The following is a 20,034-nucleotide window of genomic DNA, read 5'->3' on the forward strand; positions in this document are numbered from 1 at the left end:
GGAGGCAATATCAGCTGGGAGCGTTACATGATAACATACCCAATTTTCAAATGTAGACGGGCGGCATTTGATAAACGTGCACAGATTTGCGTTAAGAGGGTTCAATGGTAGACTTTGAATAAGGTCCAAAGAGAAATGTACACATAACTGCTCCAAAAAAACCTGCTTTCACACTGATTTCAAAGGAAGCTCCGTCAAGGCCTCCATGACATCTGGTCTGCACATATATGTACGTCACATGATACAGCAACTGTCAAATATTTTAACGTGTATGTGTGAGCTGACGACAAGTACTGTTGATTTTCCCCTACAAGGCAAATAGCAGCTTTTGGGAGAAGGTGATTTTCATTAGGAAAATGGAATGGGGGAAAGATTAAACCTTCCTTCCCCCAGTGTTCTTCCCCAAATGGATTCATGTGCCCCATGGCTGCTATTGATACAATCATGGATCTCTTCCTGAGTTTGCTAGTTTAATACAGGTAACTCAATTTCTGGTACAATTCTAAAAGTCATTGCACTACCTAATAACTCATATCAACCGTTGCACCAAAGCAAAGTAACAAACCATGACAATGGCAATTATAGCAATTATTATTATTTTTTTTAAATAACTAACACTGTAGTCTGATACTGGGTACAAATGTTTAGGACTTGGGTGGTAGTAATAAAAGTCTACATTTGCCATCATCTAATATGTGAATGAGTACACAGTAAACTGAAAGAAGGTACATTAACTCTTTTTGACATTATATAAGAAATATTTCATATAGATTCAACGTTCAGTGAATTTCAGGTTTCGAATGATTGAAAACACCACATTTGAAAAAGGTCAGAAACCAGTTTTGGATGTTGACTTGCACTTTCCTGCCAAAAATGGAAAATGAGTGTCAAACTGGAAAATGAAATTTATATGAACTTTTGGAATTCAGATGTATTTATATTGTTCTTTAGCATATATCTCTGCACACTCTAAGGATGCTTTCAGACTGCCATACCTGCCATGTTGTGATTCATATCATGCAGATAACTAGGGGTGAATGCAGGTGTTACTAGAAATGCATGTAACCTCGTGAGTTGGTTGGTCGTGGATTTTAAATCCTATGGGGCATACAAAACAGAATAGAAACATGGTGGGGAGAGGGATTGGATGGCTTTGCCTCCTCCATGCTCTTGCATGCTATTTTAAGCAGAAAAAAAATAAAAGACAAACATCAGAATTGAAAGCTTTTATCCAATTTAAAATAGTGGAAGGGAGTATGATTGCCAACTCTCTCTCTCTCTCTCTCTCTCTCTCTCTCTCTCTCTCTCTCTCTCTCTCACACACACACACACACACACAGAGTTTGAGTCCTCTCTCTCTCTCTCTCTCTCTCTCCCCTGTGTGTGTGTGTGTGTGTGTGTGTGTGTGTGTGTGTGTACATGTACACTGCACATGCAAACATACTGTCTCAGATCCAGATTTGCCCAGCAAAAAATTAAAATCTCCTCAAGGGAGAACCCAGAATTTTGACATCCTTGGCAGTCATTCTGGGTTGTCCCTGTAGGAGGACGTACTGAGGCTTCAAATTCCTGTTCCTTCAGGAACGGGGGGCACAAAGCTGCCACAGTGAGTGCCCTCTTCTCTGGGGAGAACCCAGAAGTGACATCACATGACACTTCCCAATGTTTCCCAAGAATTAAGTGAGGCTGGGATTTCTCTGCTGCACTCACTGACTCAATCAATCTCTGTGCACAGTATATCAGCCAGCACTCAGTACATGCCCTAGCTTCCCTCCCTAAGGCCTCTGAAAGAAATTTTATCAGGGGCTGCAAAGTTTCTTTTGGGTCCCTTCCCAGAGGGGGAGGGGATTAAACAGAGCAGAGGAGGGTAGTGACAAGGGGGACAGAACAGGGATGGGGAGGGGCAAAACAGGGCAGGGGGAGGGTGGTGACAGCCTAATATGTCTTTGGAGTTCAGGGTTTTCCAATGCAGAGCCCAGATTTACCTGCCCCTGCAGCATCAGCAGCTGGACAGTTGTATGCCTGCCATAGACCGGGACAGGGCAAAAGCCCCAGGCACGGCAGCTGGAACCCCATGGAAGACTCTTTGAGGCTCCCAATGGGAGCGGAAACTGTGCTTCCAGTTTGCTGGAAGCACAGTTTATAGTGTTGGGGAACCTCACAGAGGGTTTCCCGGCATGGGAGGAGGTTGCGCAGGCTCCGTGAGCCTCTGGTGAGTGGGGGGACAGATTTCTGCCCAGGGGGTGCCATCACGGAGCTTTTGCCTGGGTGTGGGGCTGCAGCTAGATACAATAATTTGGAAAACCAAACACACTGCTCTCTAAAATCTTTTAAATATAGAAAAACATGGCAGAAAATTAGCAACATCATATTTAAGCTCACACTAGAGTGGAAAATGCCCTGTTTGCACTGAAACATACTTCTGCAGCAGCTGTAGCCCTGCAGCTGTGTCCCTGAGCAACTATACACTCCTTCATGACAAGCAGATCTATATGCCAAATATATACTGTGGCAGGTCCGTTTCCTCCCAGATTTGTGTGAAGTAATGTCATGTATGGGTTCCTTGGCCCAGCACATATGGTTTCAGTGGTGTAGCTAAGGGGGTGCAGGGGGTAACAGTTGCACCGGGCATCAAGCTTTAGGGGGGCAACAAGCTGAGCTTGATACTAGTAGCCAAAATTGTGAAAATCTTGGGATGGATGAATAATGTCAGCATGTTATATATCATTGGAAAGGTATGCAGAATGCAGAATGCAGCACAACAAACTGCACTGGAATATCTGTATTCTATCAAAAGATATGGCCAAGTAACCAGAAAATGAAAACACAACTGCCTTGTGGAACAAAAAGTGGATTTGCTTAACTCCAAGCTGACCTATGAGACTGATTGTTCTGAGTGCCAATGAGATGTTATGATACTGCATGGAACCAATAACTTTTTATTTATTTATTTAATTAAATTTGATTTCATAATGCAGGGGGGGCTACAAAATCTTCTCTGACCTCAGGTAGCAGATATATGCCTTAGTTATGCCACTGACTGAGGGGAGGCAGCAGAGCAAGTGGGTAGTGAGCTGCTGGGTGGAGGAAGTGGGTTCATCCCAATTTTCACTTAAAAAAAGCCCAGGTGTGATGTCACTTCCAGTTGTGACATCACTTCCGGGGCAACATTTTGAACTTGACACTGGGCTACATGATAATTAGCTACACCACTGTATGGCTTTCTTTAGCAGAAGCAGCTGCACACCCAGCATGCAATACCAGCAGCAAGTTCAGGTAAGATAGGAAAATATAAGATCCAAGGAAATTTCTGGGCCCCTTTATTTTGCTTCTGGGTCCCCTGTTTGACCCTGGGCCTAGGTACAAATTATCCCCTCTCTCATGGGTCCTGTTGTCAGGTAGACTAGGGTACATGGATCTTCTATGAAATGAGGCGGGGCTGCACAGCTTCGAGTCCTGAGGATGAATGTAGCCAAAAAGGTGCCCCTGGCAAGCAAAGAAGGCAGTCCCCCTGGAAGTGAGGGCAGTGTTTTGCCAAATCCCAATCCACTGGGCCTTGTAAACCAGTCCAATCAATCAGAGTTGCCAATAAGCCAAGTTACAGTCCAAAGTCGGGTTCCAGGTAGGTCAGTCCAATCCGTCAGGGTATCCAAATCAAAGTCCAAAGCCAAAGCCCAGTCACAATCCACAGTCTGATTCCCAATTCAATAAGCCAAGTTAGTCTCCTCTCCAACCTGCACTCCTTCTATCACCCACCAAACCCTTTCTGCCTCAGGTGCTCCCTATATACCTGAGGGATCTCCTTATGCTCTAGTGGCTGCAGCTGTGCAGCACACCTCCAGCTACCACCTTAATCCTGCATTTACTCAGAGCAAGGGGCACTGTGGACACCACACCCTATCTCCTCAGTAATATCTTCCACAATTCCAATACAGGCAGCTATTTTAGCTGGAGGGTATATAAAAGGGAAAAACCTTCCTGAAATAATTTTGTATTCAGGAAGACATGTGCTTGTGTAGGAGATTATGCCAAAGTCAGGAGGCCAAACATACAAGATCTTAGAGAAGGGTGGCACACTGATGCCCTGCAGTTCTTCAGCCGTCCATTCTGATCATGGCCCTTAGTAGGATCTCGATTAGAAGGAGTCATGTGACACGCCTTTCAGAAAGAAGCACTGCCCAGGCCTGAAGGGGCAAAATCCCAGAGGCCTGGGCTACCAGAGGATTCAGGCCAGGGCAAAACTATACAGTACAAAACTGAATTATAAAATTGGGTACCTCCATCTCAGCCTATCCAGGCTGCATTTCCATTACACCCTTTTCAGTGCACTTCTGTTATCCCAATGCACTCTCGAGGCTGTAGTTAGTTTGCTCAGGATAGCTCTAACCATTCTCAGGTTCCTTAAGAAACCACAGTTCCCCCAGAATACATTGTGGGCATAGAAATGTTTGAAAGTGGATTAAAGCTGTAGTGGAAAGGCAGTCCAGGTCTTCTCAAAAAACACAATTTGTATTAGTGCAATTCAAACATGGAATAGTGAAACTTACATCATCAGACCATAACTATTAGGCTCCAGTAGTAGGTTACTCAAATGAGTTCACAGAATTCCCTGGCCCCAGTAGTCAGCTCCACCGCTTCTTCTAGTTAGTGTGTGTCTAGAACACATGGCACTGCATGTGTTCTGGAAGGTGAAATTAGCAGTATGGGATACAAATATGTCTGGAGCATAGACAAGAAAAGAAAAAGAAGGGGAGGTAATTAAAAAAAAAAAAAAGGCCAGGTGAGTTTATTTCACCTGGACTTTATTTCAAAATCATCACACAGGAATGAGGGAAGATAATGAAAGCCAGATCTTGGATTCCTGTGCATTATTATTAAAAGAAAAAGCAAATTAGTATGACTTTGCTGAAGTAGAAGAAAAGAAATGCAGTAGCACTACTCAAAGTAAGGAAATTATGCCATTCTGATAAATGTTTTCATCTAGTTTCAATCTTGCACATGCTAAGTTTAAGCTGTAAATTGAAAATGTGTTTTAAAAATAAGAACATAAGAACATAAGAACATAAGAACAGCCCCACTGGATCAGGCCATAGGCCCATCTAGTCCAGCTTCCTGTATCTCACAGCGGCCCACCAAATGCCCCAGGGAGCACACCAGATAACAAGAGACCTCATCCTGGTGCCCTCCCTTGCATCTGGCATTCTGACATAACCCATTTCTAAAATCAGGAGGTTGCGCATACACATCATGGCTTGTACCCCGTAATGAATTTTTCCTCCAAAAAATTGTCCAATCCCCTTTTAAAGGCGTCTAGGCTAGACGCCAGCACCACATCCTGTGGCAAGGAGTTCCACAGACCAACCACACGCTGAGTAAAGAAATATTTTCTTTTGTCTGTCCTAACCCGCCCAACACTCAATTTTAGTGGATGTCCCCTGGTTCTGGTATTATGTGAGAGTGTAAAGAGCACCTCCCTATCCACTCTGTCCATCCCCTGCATAATTTTTTATGTCTCAATCATGTCCCCCCTCAGGCGTCTCTTTTCTAGGCTGAAGAGGCCCAAACGCCGTAGCCTTTCCTCATAAGGAAGGTGCCCCAGCCCCGTAATCATCTTAGTCGCTCTCTTTTGCACCTTTTCCATTTCCACTATGTCTTTTTTGAGATGCGTTGACCAGAACTGGACACAATACTCCAGGTGTGGCCTTACCATCGATTTGTACAACGGCATTATAATACTAGCTGTTTTGTTCTCAATACCCTTCCTAATGATCCCAAGCATAGAATTGGCCTTCTTCACTGCCGCCGCACATTGGGTCAACACTTTCATCGACCTGTCCACCACCACCCCAAGATCTCTCTCCTGATCTGTCACAGACAGCTCAGAACCCATGAGCTGAAATATAGTAACATGTGGCATGTAGGAGAATTTAGAAACAGGGGGCCCAATCAGGCATCTTGCCCCAGGCCTAATGCCAGCTCTCAGCAACCCTGGCTGACCCTCTGTAATGTCTGCTAAGGAACCAAGGTAGAATCAGAAGAGGTGGTGCATGTTTGAAAAGGGAAGTCAGAGGTCAGAACAAAACCATGGCAGGTCAGAGTCCTAAAATCCCCCATCCCCTGATGGTTCATCTTCATTTTGTGGCCCCTATTCACAAATATTGTTTCAAAAAACCAAACAGGTGACACTGTACATTCCCCATTACTGCCATCTTGGCCCTTAGTTATTATGAAATAGTGACCTGATGAGAATCATTTTTTTTTTCTTTTGATATCTGGAGTACATATCAAAAAGGACCCCTCCCAAGGAGCTCAGACTCCATATGTCAATAGCCTCATCTGGTGTTGATAAGACAAAGGGCAACACTATTCAGGGCACTGAGGGCAGGTATGCTTTTGATCCCACCTGGCCTGATAAAGAAGCCTACCCACTTTGATGAAAGATGCTGCAATGCATCCACACCTTCTATTCACTCCTTCTTAAAAGGAGGGGCCAGTCAGCCCATACCTGAGGACAGGAGCATCAGGTGATGAATGTAAAGCAAAGCATAATATGGCTGTTTTAGTAATACTTCCAACTTACCCTCTTCAGTTTCTGGAACTGTTTTGTTACAAGTCGTTTTCAACACTAACGCCGCAAAAGAAAAAAAAAACTCAATTACTGCAAGGTCTTGAAAACAGAATTAATAATGAAATAAAAAAGTACATTTCCAATATGTGCTTTGATGCCAGGGTTGGTTTTATGATGCCTTACAGCTGATTGGCTAAAGCCCCAAGAGACTATTAGACCAGCTGGGTATTGCTAAAGCACTGCAGGGGTGCTGGCTATGCGCACTGTACATCGTTTGTCAACGGAAGTAAAAAGTACCAGCTTCTACCAAAAGAGCTGATGTACAGCTGTTCTTGTTCTGATGAGTCTCCCCCTCCAAATAAATCTTAATTCTGCACCAAGAAAACCCAAATTCTGTCCCATAGAAATGTAAATAAACAACAAATAGGTAAATAGCATTTATTTGTTTCAATATTTTTAAGTGAATACTTTGTTCTTAATCTGTATTTGAATTTGCACACTGTTTTTCATCATGGTGGTGGTGGGGAGACGTCCTGGGAAGGGAAGAACCAATAAAGGTGTGCAGAGAAAGAATGGTAAAATGCTTCTGGAGGTGCTTGGAGGAGTAACCCTTCCATCCTGCTCTCATAAAGAAAGAGGATGGTGTGGGTCTCCTCATGTAAATAAAGGAATGCTGTGCCTGCCCTTCCTAGGCGGTGGCAGCATTTTTGCACTGCCCTGTTGACCTTCAAGACAAGGAGATGTCACTGCACCTGACTGGGTGCTTTGAGAAGTGGGCGGAGCCTAGTGGCCATTACTAATCTTATTCAAACCCTCCTCCCAGTATTTATGTGGGTGGGTATTTCCTCCCCTTTCTTTGATTTTTTTATTTATTTTTTGCCTGCATGTGGTTGGGCAGTAGTGTAGGAATTTCCTTGGCTTTTTATTGTGGATTAATTTTATTGGGTTTGGATGCAATTACTGAGCCAGGGGCTGTATTTATTATTATTATTCCAGTTTTAACGAAAAGTTCACAAAGCAGTTTACAGAGAAAATTGAACAACTAGTGGTTGATTAGTTGTGATATTGAAAAGGGGGAGGTTGAACAAACTTAGACATTATGAGGGATTTCTCAGTTGAAGGGGACTAGTCGACAGGTTTCTGGGAGAAGGTACATTTAAAAAAAAGGATCATTCCCCTCATACAGGCCTGATACACCTGCACTATCATCGGGGAAGACCACCTCTGGGTGGGCACCTCATACCTTCAGTCAAAGAAAAGAATTGAAGGAGCAAATATGTTGACATACTTAGCCTAATCTGGCAAGAGCCTGAGTCTCTGCCTGGTGAATATTCTAGGGATCAAAAACCAGATTGGAGGCAGAAGGTCTATTTCAGCTGGGCTTTTGGTCAGCTTTTGGGATACACCATCTACAAGGATGTGGTCCTGCAGGTTCAACCAGGCAACCAGCCCAGGTGAAATATTTGGATATTATTCACAGGAATTTTTAGGATTATTCTGGGACAGCTTGGCTATTCCATGATGAGCGTTTTAGGATGAGATAAGCACAGGATCCAGCTTTGGATTGGCACAAGCAGCAAATGGAGATTTGACTCCAGCTGATAGTGGCCTCCTGGTCTAGTCAGTTCTAACACTGGGCATTTCATTGCCAGATCATTTGAGCCGGTCTCACAGAGTGAATCTGTGGGGCTCAACCCCCCCATGCCACTACTGGGAATACAACTCTGGATGTTGTTCCAGGCATTTTGTCACCTGCAGTCTCTAGGGCTTCAAACACTCCAGTGCATCCTGCTCCCAAGATAAGTGGTACAGGGCTGGGAACAATTGTTGGCATCCTTTAGTCTCGGAAGACTATGGTATCGCGCTCTGAATGGTGGCTCTGGAACAGTGTCCTCTCCAGTACGCGAAGCCTGGGTAAAGTAGGTATGGAGGATAGGCTGTTACCCATGCAGCAAATCGCCCCTCTCCACGTCACTGAAATGGTCCAATGGAAAGGCAGAAGCCAATACGGTTGGTTCCAGCGGCGTCGCAGGAGTTGCCAGAACGTGACTGTGTTCAGCCATGAACTGCCTCAGGGACTCCGGCTCCTGATTTTGCCTCGAGGTTGACTCCTGAAGCCTTTTCCTTAACTGGATGTAGCCACAAGGCAGTGGAGGTTTGGGATCAGAGTTCTCCTTCTCTCAGATGAGCTGCCTTCCCAGGCTGACGAGCCAAGTGGAGCCAAAAAGGATAGGGGAGCCCAAGGCTCCCCTCAGTGGGAAAACAGTACTAACCTCCTGTTTTCCTCCAAAGCTGACTTCAACCCCCAAGTGTTTTAAAGGGCAAGTGGTTTATTCTACTGGAGCTGCAAATGTGACCAGTGACCCTCCTGTCACCATGTCAGTGATGTCAGACTAAAGGCGCAATCCTAACCAACTTTCCAGCACTGGTGTAGCTGTGCCAAAGGTGTATGTGCTGCATCCTGCAGTTGGGGGGCACTCACGGAGGCCCCCTCAAGGTAAGGCAATATATGCTCCCCTACCTCAGAGTTGAATTGCCCTTAACTTGCTGCTGAAAAGTTGGTTAGGATTGTGCCCTAAGGCTGCAGTCCTGTACACACTTACCTGGAAGTAGGTGTCATTGAATTCAATGGGAGTTACTTCTGAGTATACATGGCTCGATTGCACTGATCATTATTGTTGTAGGCACTGGCACAGCTGAGCCAGTACTGTCAGCAACCGTCAATTGTCATTATAACTGAACCTATACAAATGAAGGAAGATTAGCTTCAGGCATTATGGTACATTTTGAAGTAGTTATTGTGCAAAGACCCAAAGGGGCAATTATTTACCTTTGTCTCTCAGAGCTTTTTCAACCCCATCACTATTTCTGAGCACTGTATTTGCTGCTTTTGCAATTGAAGAAGGGAGGGGGTGGAAGCTCTCTCGAAAGACATTTTTCTTCTTTGCCTCCTATTGTCACATTCCCTGGCTGGAAAGCGTATTATCCATTTAGCGATCCCCACTGTAATGACTGCCACCGCACAGGCAGGATAAAAGTATCAAGGGGGCTAGCAGCCCTCAATTATTCTCTGCTCATTTTCATGGCTGCTAGTGTAGGCATGTGTGTAATTGTTAAGCTGTGAATGCCTTGAGATCCTCAGATTAAAGGTGTTGTGGGAGTGCAAACAGTATTAATTTGATTAGTGGAAGAGAGTAATATCACCAATCAGGGCCACCCCTGAAGTGCTGAGTATTTGTTCAACATAACCAAACAGCAACATACATGCTGTTTTGATGCATGTGTGGGAAGCATAGAGAATCTCAGTATCCATAAGAACATATGAAGAGAACCATTCTGGATCGGGCTAATCAAGGCCAGCGTCCTGTTTCCCACAGTGGCCAGTCATGTGTGACTTGGAATCCCATAAATAGGGTAGGGGCCCATGGACCTGATTCACGGTTAAGTGAATCTGCGATAGAGAATCTATGGATACAGGAGCTCCCCATGTATACAGCTTTTCAACAAGAAATTCACAAAGATATTTACATAGCTAAATAAATATGTGAATGGTTCCCTGTCTCCAAAGGGCTCACACTCTAAAAAAATACAGAAGAAACACCTGAAAACAGCCACTAGAGAAGAAGCTACATGTTGAAGTAAATTGGGACAGTTGCTCTCCCCCTACCAAATATATGGGGACCATTATTTTAAAAGTGCTTTTTTGCTCAGTTAGCATCTTCACTAGAAGCTCATGACATGACTTTAAAAAAAAAAAAAATTAAAAACTTTGTCCTTGAAATATGAACACAACAAAGATGATATTTAAAACTTATTAAATATAAAAACTTTTAGACTTTTGTACCATTAATTCTCAGTTTTGGAAGGGCCACAACTGAATTCAGTCCTTTCTTTTCTTTTCCTTAAATCTGGCCATGTCTGACAGCAGTCAACTACCAATGTCAGACAATCAAACTCAACCAAATATGCATGTGGAAAACATAGGTTGCTTGGCACTGGGCAAAGTTCAGCATGTGGCCAAAAAACCTACACGCTTGCTTCTCTCTACATGATGCAACTTACAGTAACTCTAACACAGTTGAAACCATTTGGGGTGCTTCAGTTTGTGCATAGTAATAAAATGGTTGTGTTGATTCAACTTCCATTATGATCTGGTCTCTTCTGATAAGTAATCTTAGAGGCCCCTTATGACCCACTCCTATCAAGGGCCTATCTCATGATCCCATGTTGTTGTTGTTGTTGTTGTTGTTATTATTATTATTATTATTATTATTATTATTATTATTATTATTATTATTATTATTATTATTATTATTATACAGGTATTTATATACAGCCTTTCTTGCTCGTCAGATTTCTCCTCAGACTTTATTCAAGGCGGTTTACAAAGGCAGGCTGTTCTAAATCTCCGTAGGGATTTTTACAATCGAAGAAAGGTTCTATCTTTCAAGAACCACATTTCAGATGGATCTTTCTGATCTGGCATCACATTCTGGCCTCCGGTTTCCTCCCACGCAGGCTGACAAGCAGCTCCTTCATCTCTCACATGGAGGGCAGCCAAGACGCTTCTTTGCTCACACCAAAGAGCAGGTGGAATAACTCGGCTCAGCTTGTCAGCTGCTTCAAGGTCTCACCATTCACGGTGCCGGTGCCGGTGGCCTCGGACTGGCGACCTGTGGATGTTATCTTCAGGCAAACGGAGGCTCTACCCTCTAGACCAGACCTCCTGCCTCCAAGTTATAGACCTGTTGCAGTGGCATAAAAGATGCGCCACCATCTCATGTTTTGAAGCCGCTACTGCAAACAACCAGAGGCTCTGTGCATGCACCAGAACTGCCTGTACACTCCAGCAGTGCAGGTAAAGTGGAAGAAGGGTTGTCCTTGGGAAGATTAGGGCATCGGTTGGGCCAAGCTAGGGGTGTGTTGGGCTGGGACAGAATTTGATGGCTGTGGCTGCACCAATACCCTGTGACTCAAGCCCAGATTTGACATGACCGCTTGGAGATACTTGGATTTATGCCAGTAAAAATAAGCCCATTAAGGACCAGAGAGCAGCAGAGTAGGTAAGTTAAAAATTATTTACTTACCTCCCTTCTGCTGCATGGTCCCTGCCTGGCCCACAGCATGCAGCGATGACTGCATCAGTACCATTGCATGCTCTGGACCACCCAGAATAGGATTAGTCACCTTGGATTAATCTGCTCTAGTAGTTGCCTCAGAACAGTTGAGAATCACTTGTTAGTCCGGGTTTCTTGATTTCACAGTGTCTGTAGGGAGTGAGACAGTTTGATTATAATCAAAAGGATATTTTTTTAGATGGCATTTTCCTAGTTGTGAGTTTTGGTTATGTAAGGTCAGCACGGGCTGCTATTGAATGGTAAATGGTACACGCTTTGCTGTACAAGTTCTTCATTCCTCTTGTTTGTTTGCATTTATATTTTCTTTGGTAATCAAAGAAAAAAGTCAAAAACTTACAAAGTTTGTTGTGAGAAGCCTTTGCATGAATGTATGTAAAATCAAATGGTAGCATTTCTATTGTCATATCCTAAAAAGGGTTTTGTTACTAGAATGAAAACTTTTATTTTGTCATCTCACATTAAACTGAACTTAGTCAAAATATTAAATGAGAGCATTTCAAATCACCCTAGCTTTTAATTGCTGGGCTGGAGGACTACTGGACAAAGATCCATATGGAACTATCCATCTTAAAAGAAACAGCTTCCTTTCTCAACCTTTTTTTTTCTCCCATTAAGAGAAAATCTACTTTTTTTCCCCTCCAATTAAGTCATAGACTTGAGAAGAGATGCTCTGCATCAGTGGTTCTCAAACCTTTTAGCACCAGGCCCACTTTTTAGAATGACAATCTCTTGGGACTTAGCGGAAGTGATGTCATTTCCCTGGAAGTGATATCATGGCCAGAAGTGACATCATCAGTTTAGTCTTCAAACCTAAGCCGCAACCAGCCAAAGGTCCCATTATACAGCGCACTCATGCTGTTATTTTGCATAGCTTAAAATTTAAACATTCCAGATCAGAAGTCAAAGCAGAAAACAGACTTGGATCCTTCTCCAACCACACAGCCTTCCCGCCTTTCCGCATCCCATCTTCACATCTATTCAGGGCAAAGCACCATACCTCTCTCCCACCAGAAGCCCACTGTGCCCAACAACTCTGTACCTTGTACTTTCAGATCTACCATGGCAGCTGAGCTAGGTGCAATGTGACCCACCAGAAATTGGCTTGCAACCCACCTAGTGGGTCCCACAGTTTGAGAAACACTACTCTACTAAGATTTTCTATGCAATAGTTAAGAAATTATTTGCAATCGTAAGATTCCTTAAACTCAGACCATCCCCAAGTTAGTCATCTTCTTTTGCTAGCATGAAGTTGTGATCTGCTTCACATTAATTTTAACCTGAAATAAAACCACTGCTGAGATAATACCGTAATTCACTGATGAAACTCTGATTGAAATTCTTGTGTGAGAGTTCACATTCCAAAATACTGCAGCAACTGTTCTAATGCACATATAAAAGGTAATGTAAGCATACACCAACACACTTTTTTTTCAAAGGGGATGCCTCAAGTTTCATTTAGATTTTTATATTTCACTGAAAGGTTCTGCTGCTGCAATATAATTAATAATCATGAGCAAGCAGCTTGTCTTTTAACTGTGATGGTTAAGGTAGAAATCTTGTAGTCTTCTCAGCTATTAACACGATCACTTAGTTTCAGATCCCTGTCCCCATAGTGGTGACACTGCTAAGAATAATATTTATTACATTTTCGATTATGACAGATAGTCTAATTCAGCAATCATTAGCATTATATTCTACAAGTTCAAGCCTTCTATTGCCCTGGGGACATTTTTTTTTCATACTTTCACATTGACAACTGTGTTCGGCATTTTTATAGCACTTGCTGTTAGTACTGGATCCACTAACTTTGTTAATGAATGCAGCATTCTGAACTTCTGAAAGTTTTAAGGTTTGTGAGCTATATTTGCAGGAAATGTTGAAGAAGCATACAGAGATGTACATATCTCATACATCTATTTAGATGCAAAAATAAGAACATCAATTAGCTGTCTGGTAAGCATCTTCATTTACCTTGACTAGATCGAATGCTTCCACCCAGAAACATTGTGTGGTAAACAGAGGACTGTTTCTGGCCAAAAGGTGACAGCTCCACGCGGCTCACTGAACGATCCATAGCACAAGTCGCAATTATGCTCTTTCTAGGTGGTAGAAACATAAATTTTGAAATCTAAATTCTTGTATCAATTAGATATTGTGAATGCTACATTTTACCACATAGAACCTTAATTGACAAAATTTCCCTAGATACTTGCAAGTGGCAGTTCTGTTCCACTTCTCAGGAAGCCTCTCTATCCTTTCTTGGCCACCCAGCCACATATTAATTTTACTAACTTTTATTATCTGCCTTTATGAAACCATTTTTGCTCACGATTTAAAATATGAAGCCACTGAAAGCCTAGTAAAATATATATCACTGCTAGAGGTCTCCTCAGGGGAAAGGGACAGCAGCCTCTATGGGTCCCAGTGATATCACTGGTGCAAATCTGGGCCACCCCATGTTGGGCTTTCAGGCCTGGGAGAGAGGATAGGATGCAGAGGTGGCCACAACCGCTGCCCCAACTGCCTCCCAGGCCTGAAATGCTCATTCCACCACATCACACGTCCTCCACCCCCATCACCCAGCGGGGAGCCTGCCTGCTTCGGTGGGCACAGAACTCGGAGTGGTGTCAGCAGGTCTCCACACTGCTGCGTTGTGCCTTAGTGCATGTTTGCAACAGCACATATTCCCATTCCACAGGTGCTAGCTGGCCTAGGATTGGGCTGTAAAATAGTTTTCCTGAGGAAGAGGGTCCAAGACTAGTCTTTGCTACAGGCAGCCACTAAGCAACCCAGCTGAAAAGATGTAATGTGAAGCAGAGCGTGTTAGACAAGAAGTTCAATGGATGTGTTCAAGGAACATGAAAATTAGCATAGGCAGAAACATTTTCCTAAGGATGGTAGTCCTGGATCACGTAAGGCAGTTATGGTCGCAACAGCTTCATGGCATCTAGCAGACCCTTAAGACTCTGCCCAAAGGGCAAGAAGGGATGGAGTCGTGATGTGCTGGGATTGGGATAAGTAATTGCTTATGAAACAACCCTGAAGACAACTGTTTCTTGCTGCTGATGCAAAGAGAGTGACCCCCTCATAGAGCTAGTGCATATGCTGACTTGTCTTAGGTGCCTCCCGAGTTTTTATCACTCCATGGGGCCAGACCATAAGTTTATTCCTTCTATGAAGTGCCTCTCATTCATTTTGTGATCCTGAGACTGCAATGATGTGTCTGCTAAAAGGGGACTGCATAAACCTTAATAGTAGAATGCTTTTATATTGTGAGAGAATAATAATGGGAAATTGTTTAGTCTGGAGAGATTTCACACCCTCCTCCGTTTCCTAGATATTCTAAAAGTGTCAAATGTTTCATTAATAAAATGAACCCATCCATATGCTGGAAGGTTTAGTTTCATTTTGTGTCTCTTTTTGTATGCATGCTTGTGTTTGTAGAAGTTAACATCCTGTCTTCTGTGCTGCTGGGAATTACTACTGGCGTGTGTTGACTCATTACCATGAATCTTAATCAGACAATGAAAAAAGTTAGTTCCATCATCTGGTGAAGGATTGGGGCAAATGAGTCAATGCATCCTCATAAAGGATTTCCTAAAGTGCTGAGCCAAACTTCTCTGGAAGAGGTTGTTGTCTAGATGAATAAAATCAACGCATTACATCAAACAATGTATTTGGGATCCTGAGATACGGTGTGTTGTCAGATATGAGGTTTGTCCTTTAAGATCTTGTAGCTCGCCAATCCCTTTCTGTGAAATAGTATGAGATAAAATCTTGTCAGCATAAAGGCTCATAAAAAGGCTAATTTTGAAAGAATATTTTATTATAAATTTTGTGACTACAATACATGCCTTAATGACCCAAAGACTGGTCAACTGTAATGGCGGCTACATGGGTTTATGACAGTTTTTATCAGGAAGCTGCAGTTGGCACAGACCTTCCTAATAAGGAGCAGGTCCATGGAAGTACATCAAAGCATGGCCCAAGATCTGCACCAGATTCCTATAGCTGTGCAATAACTTCTGTTACAAATCACTTTTGAGGTACTAAGGTCCAAATCCTAACCCACTTTTCAGCACTGGCATAGCTGTGCCAATGGGATGTGTGCTGCATCCAGTAGTTGGGGGCACTCATGGAGGCCTCCTCAAGGTAAGGGAATATTTGTTCCCTTACCTCAAAGCTACACTGCGCTTATGTTGGTGCTGGAAAGTGGGTTAAGATTGCGCCCTAAAGCATATAGTCCCAGTGTAATCATTTGGCTGGTAGGATACCAGTTTTTCAGGTTGTGTTGCCAACTCTATTATTATTAACTCTAATGGTATTTTTAAAATCCAGCAAGTTTAAAGTTGATGTTCACAAAAAAAAAAAAAAAAAATGCAGGGTGAGTTTTGGGATGGGCTAGGATGGAGATGAGGTTGCAAGCTATAAAAACACTGCCAACCTGATTTTCCCTATATAGCTTTGCTGCAATCTCACCAGTAAATCTTGAGGTCTTGGGTTATGCACTTTTTAGACCATCAGGTTTTTTTTCACTTGAAAAGAAGTTCAAAACTTACAGACGCACAATTATGAAGAGCTGGGGGTAGAGTTATGTCTTAGTCCGGGGCTCCTAGTAATCCGGATCCATTCCTTCACCTCCTGCACTACTGTTTCTCTGTCTCTGCTGCAAGCCTGGCAGATTAACCTTGTGGTTCAAGATCTGCAGTGATAGCCTACCTGAGAGTTGGACAGCTGACCCCCACAGGCCAATTATTGTTCACTCAGTTTTAGAATGCCCTGGCCTGAGACCTTGTGCCTCATTTTGAGCAATTTGTCATTAGAAGTTAGCAATACAAACTCCTGGTGCTTTGCCTTGCCCAAACTGCTGATCTTCTCTGAACTCCACCTTCTGCCAAACTGTGACCATGTCCCTGCCTCTGGCCCTTTAGATCCCAATCTGCACACACACACCCGGCCTTAACCCTCTGCCTAACCCTGACTAGAACCCTACTGAAGCCTGGAAATGATCCAACAAAGATTTAGGCATCCCTACATTGATTGGTTTCAATGGGTTTAAGCTCACTTTATTCTGTGCTGGATTGAGCCCCCACCCCCACCCCAATATAACATCCAGATTCACCTCATGCAGCACATATTCACCTCCTTAGGTTCTTGCTGCCACACCCTTCCTTTTCCCTTCTTGCTTCCATTGACACTAAAAAAGTCCCTAACCTGGCAGTTGCTGTGGACACTATCAGCTGGCATATTAGAAAGCAGCAGCCAGAACTATTGTGCCACTTACAATGCACACTTGAAGCTGAGCAACTGTCACACCATCTATAAAGGACCTTCTCATAAACGTCTTCAGAGAGAGTCTTAATTGCTGCATGATTTACTACATGCAGAATACCTTCTCTTTTGTGCTTGGGAAGTCTTTTGCTACAGGAGATATCTTTCTTTCGTCACACTTTTTATAGGCCAGCTTTCCCATGGCTGGCATGCATTTACTAGCTGCATAATTGGTGGCACAATTCCGCTATCATAAACATTGTTATCAGTTAATTAAACTTGAAATGCATCTTTGTTCCACAACGTGTTTTGTCAGATTGTTTTCCTTATTTATTTATTATCATAAAATTTTATTTTATGACTGGCAGCTTCTCAGCCCTCGAATAATAATGTAAATCAAAACATAAGATTTTAGACTTCATGCAATTTCCTTTTGGTCTGAAAATATGAAACCAGATGTTTCTGGCATGCTAAAGATGCGTTTCATCTTTTTTTCTTTTTTTCTTTTTTTTTTAAGATTTGCTCTGTGCAGTCAAAGTAAATGCATTTTTTAAAACCAGCTTATGAAAGTTAAATTTCCTTTGTTCGCCTGGGTGTAGTCTGGTTTGCATTGCTGCAATGGCAGAGAGAGAGAGAGAGAGAGAGAGAGAGAGAGAGAGAGAGACCTTTCAGATAACACACTGAATGCCACTGAAGAATTAAACATGTGTGCCTCAAACCTCAGACAGCAACAGGAACTGTATTAACAGCAGACCAATAGTTTTAGGATATAATTGAAGACATTACGAACTCTTAAACTCAACAACTTAGCAAGCTAGTGAGCAGAAGGCTGGGCTGCGATCTGTCTGTGTACAGTAAGTCGCTAATGATGTTACTGTCCTCTTTATTTTGGCATCCTATTTTGGTCAGAAAGAATTGTCCTCACTATTTTTTAATAGCGAATTCAATTTCAACAGACATTACACCGAGGCCTTGGGCGATCGCTGAAAGACCTAAATATTCCCAGGTGGGCCTTCTTTCAGTAATAATAACAAGACCGAACGGATTTACTGATACTGTAAAACATATAACGCAATAAATGAGAACTGAAGCAAAGTGGGACACTTGGTAGGCCCATTTACATGCCAGCACCTTCAACTCACTGTCAGCTTACAGTCATCTTTTACCGTAAAGCTGGGAGACAAAAGCAATATGTGTCTGCTGACTGTACAAGCGCACTTTCAGGTAGACAGGCTTGGAGGTGAATGGTGCTCTGTATCAGGGTAGCAATCACACTACTGTAAAACCCTTTGCATGTCCACTCAGAAGTTCCATTGTATTCAGTGGGGCTTACTCCCAGGACAGTGTGTATTTCCACTGATTTTGACATTGTTTCTCAGATAGCTAAATTTATCTCACAAATCGTGGCGACTAATCTGAAGCGTGCCCCTACTCTCTGAAGTGTTTGGTTATAGGTGATATTTGTAGTTTGCTATGTTATGCTTGTGCACTTTTGTATGTTTTTTTTTGTTGTTGTATGCTTAATAATGCCTAATAAAGGTGTCTGAATCTGACAGTGTGTATTAGATTTCAGCCCAACCCAGAAACTCAGTAATCCCTGTTTTCGGCCACAATCCTATCCACACTTACCTCATTGACTATAATAGGATTTACTTCTGAGTAGGTACACAAGGCTTGCGTTCTAAGTCACTGCTAGTTCAGGTGGACTAACAGGATCGGCACAGCAGGGTGAACTACCATCCTGTCAAAACAGAGGTGGCAGCCATAAATGACCACAGTGAGAACTACTTCAATGATTTTTTTTTTCTCCTGAGTTGCTCCCTGTGTGCCATCACCATTGCATGGTAGAAGGGCCCATATTTTCAAACTTTCCAGAAATAGCAATCTGTTATACTCCTGTGTTAAAACTGGCCACAGTGCAACATAGATGGAAGTAAGTGGGCTCAAGGCCATTGCCCTCAGAGTAAAGTGTATGTTGGATTGTGGTTATTAACGGAAAGTGAATCCCACAGATTGCAAGAAAACTTGCTTTCAGGAAAGGTGTCTTGAAAGGCATTTGGCAATAAATCACTTTTAAATGTGAATTACTGGTCTAGAACTTGGCTAAGAATGAAATCTAGAAAAATTAAATTTGCTCCTCCATGTGATTGGGGCTTGTTAGCATGCTTAATTTTCTTTGGATTGTACCCTAAGTATTTTTTTAAAAAATGCTTTTTAAAGCAGTATTTCTCAAAGTGTGGGTAGAGATCCACTATTATTATTATTATTAACAGTATTTATATACCGCTTTTCAACTAAAAGTTCACAAAGCGGTTTACAGAGAAAAATCAAATAACTAAATGGCTCCCTGTCCCAAAAGGGTTCACAATCTAAAAAGATGCAAATGAATACCAGCAGACAGCCACTAGAACAGACAGTGCTGGGGTGAGGTGGGCCAGTTACTCTCCCCCTGCTAAAAAAAGGAGCACCCACTTGAAAAAGTGCCTCTTACCAATTAGTCGCAACCCAATTTCAGGTGGGTCCCCATTCATTTCAATATTTTATTTTTAATATATTAGTCTTTATGCTACCATGGTATGTGACTGCATTTAGGGAACTGATACAGATCTGTACTTTGAACAGGCTACTCTGTATATGCTTTGAACTGTCAATGGGGCTTACTCCTAGGTACATGTAGGTAGGATTGCAGCCTTGGATTGTTAAAACTTTTCCTGCTTGATGATTTCACTTCTGCTCATGACATCACTTCTGGTGGGTTCTGACAGATTCTCATTCTAAAAAGTGGGTCCCGATGCTAAAAGTTTGAGAACCACTGGCTTAAAGCATTTTAGGTTGCAATCCTATCTACACTTTTCTGGGAGTAAGCCCCACTAAACCAGTGGGACCTACTTCTGAGTAGACAAGCATATAAAGTGGATCTTTTCCATTGTCTATTCATTCTGAAGAGTGACCTCACTAAACCTGTAGATCTTACTTTGTCAATATATGGGATTAGGGAAAATGATTAATTTTGATATAACTTGGCATGTAACCACTAGGAAGTGATGTATACTGTCA

Source organism: Tiliqua scincoides, chromosome 3, assembly GCF_035046505.1.
Source record: "Tiliqua scincoides isolate rTilSci1 chromosome 3, rTilSci1.hap2, whole genome shotgun sequence".
Taxonomy (NCBI): Eukaryota; Metazoa; Chordata; class Lepidosauria; order Squamata; family Scincidae; genus Tiliqua; species Tiliqua scincoides.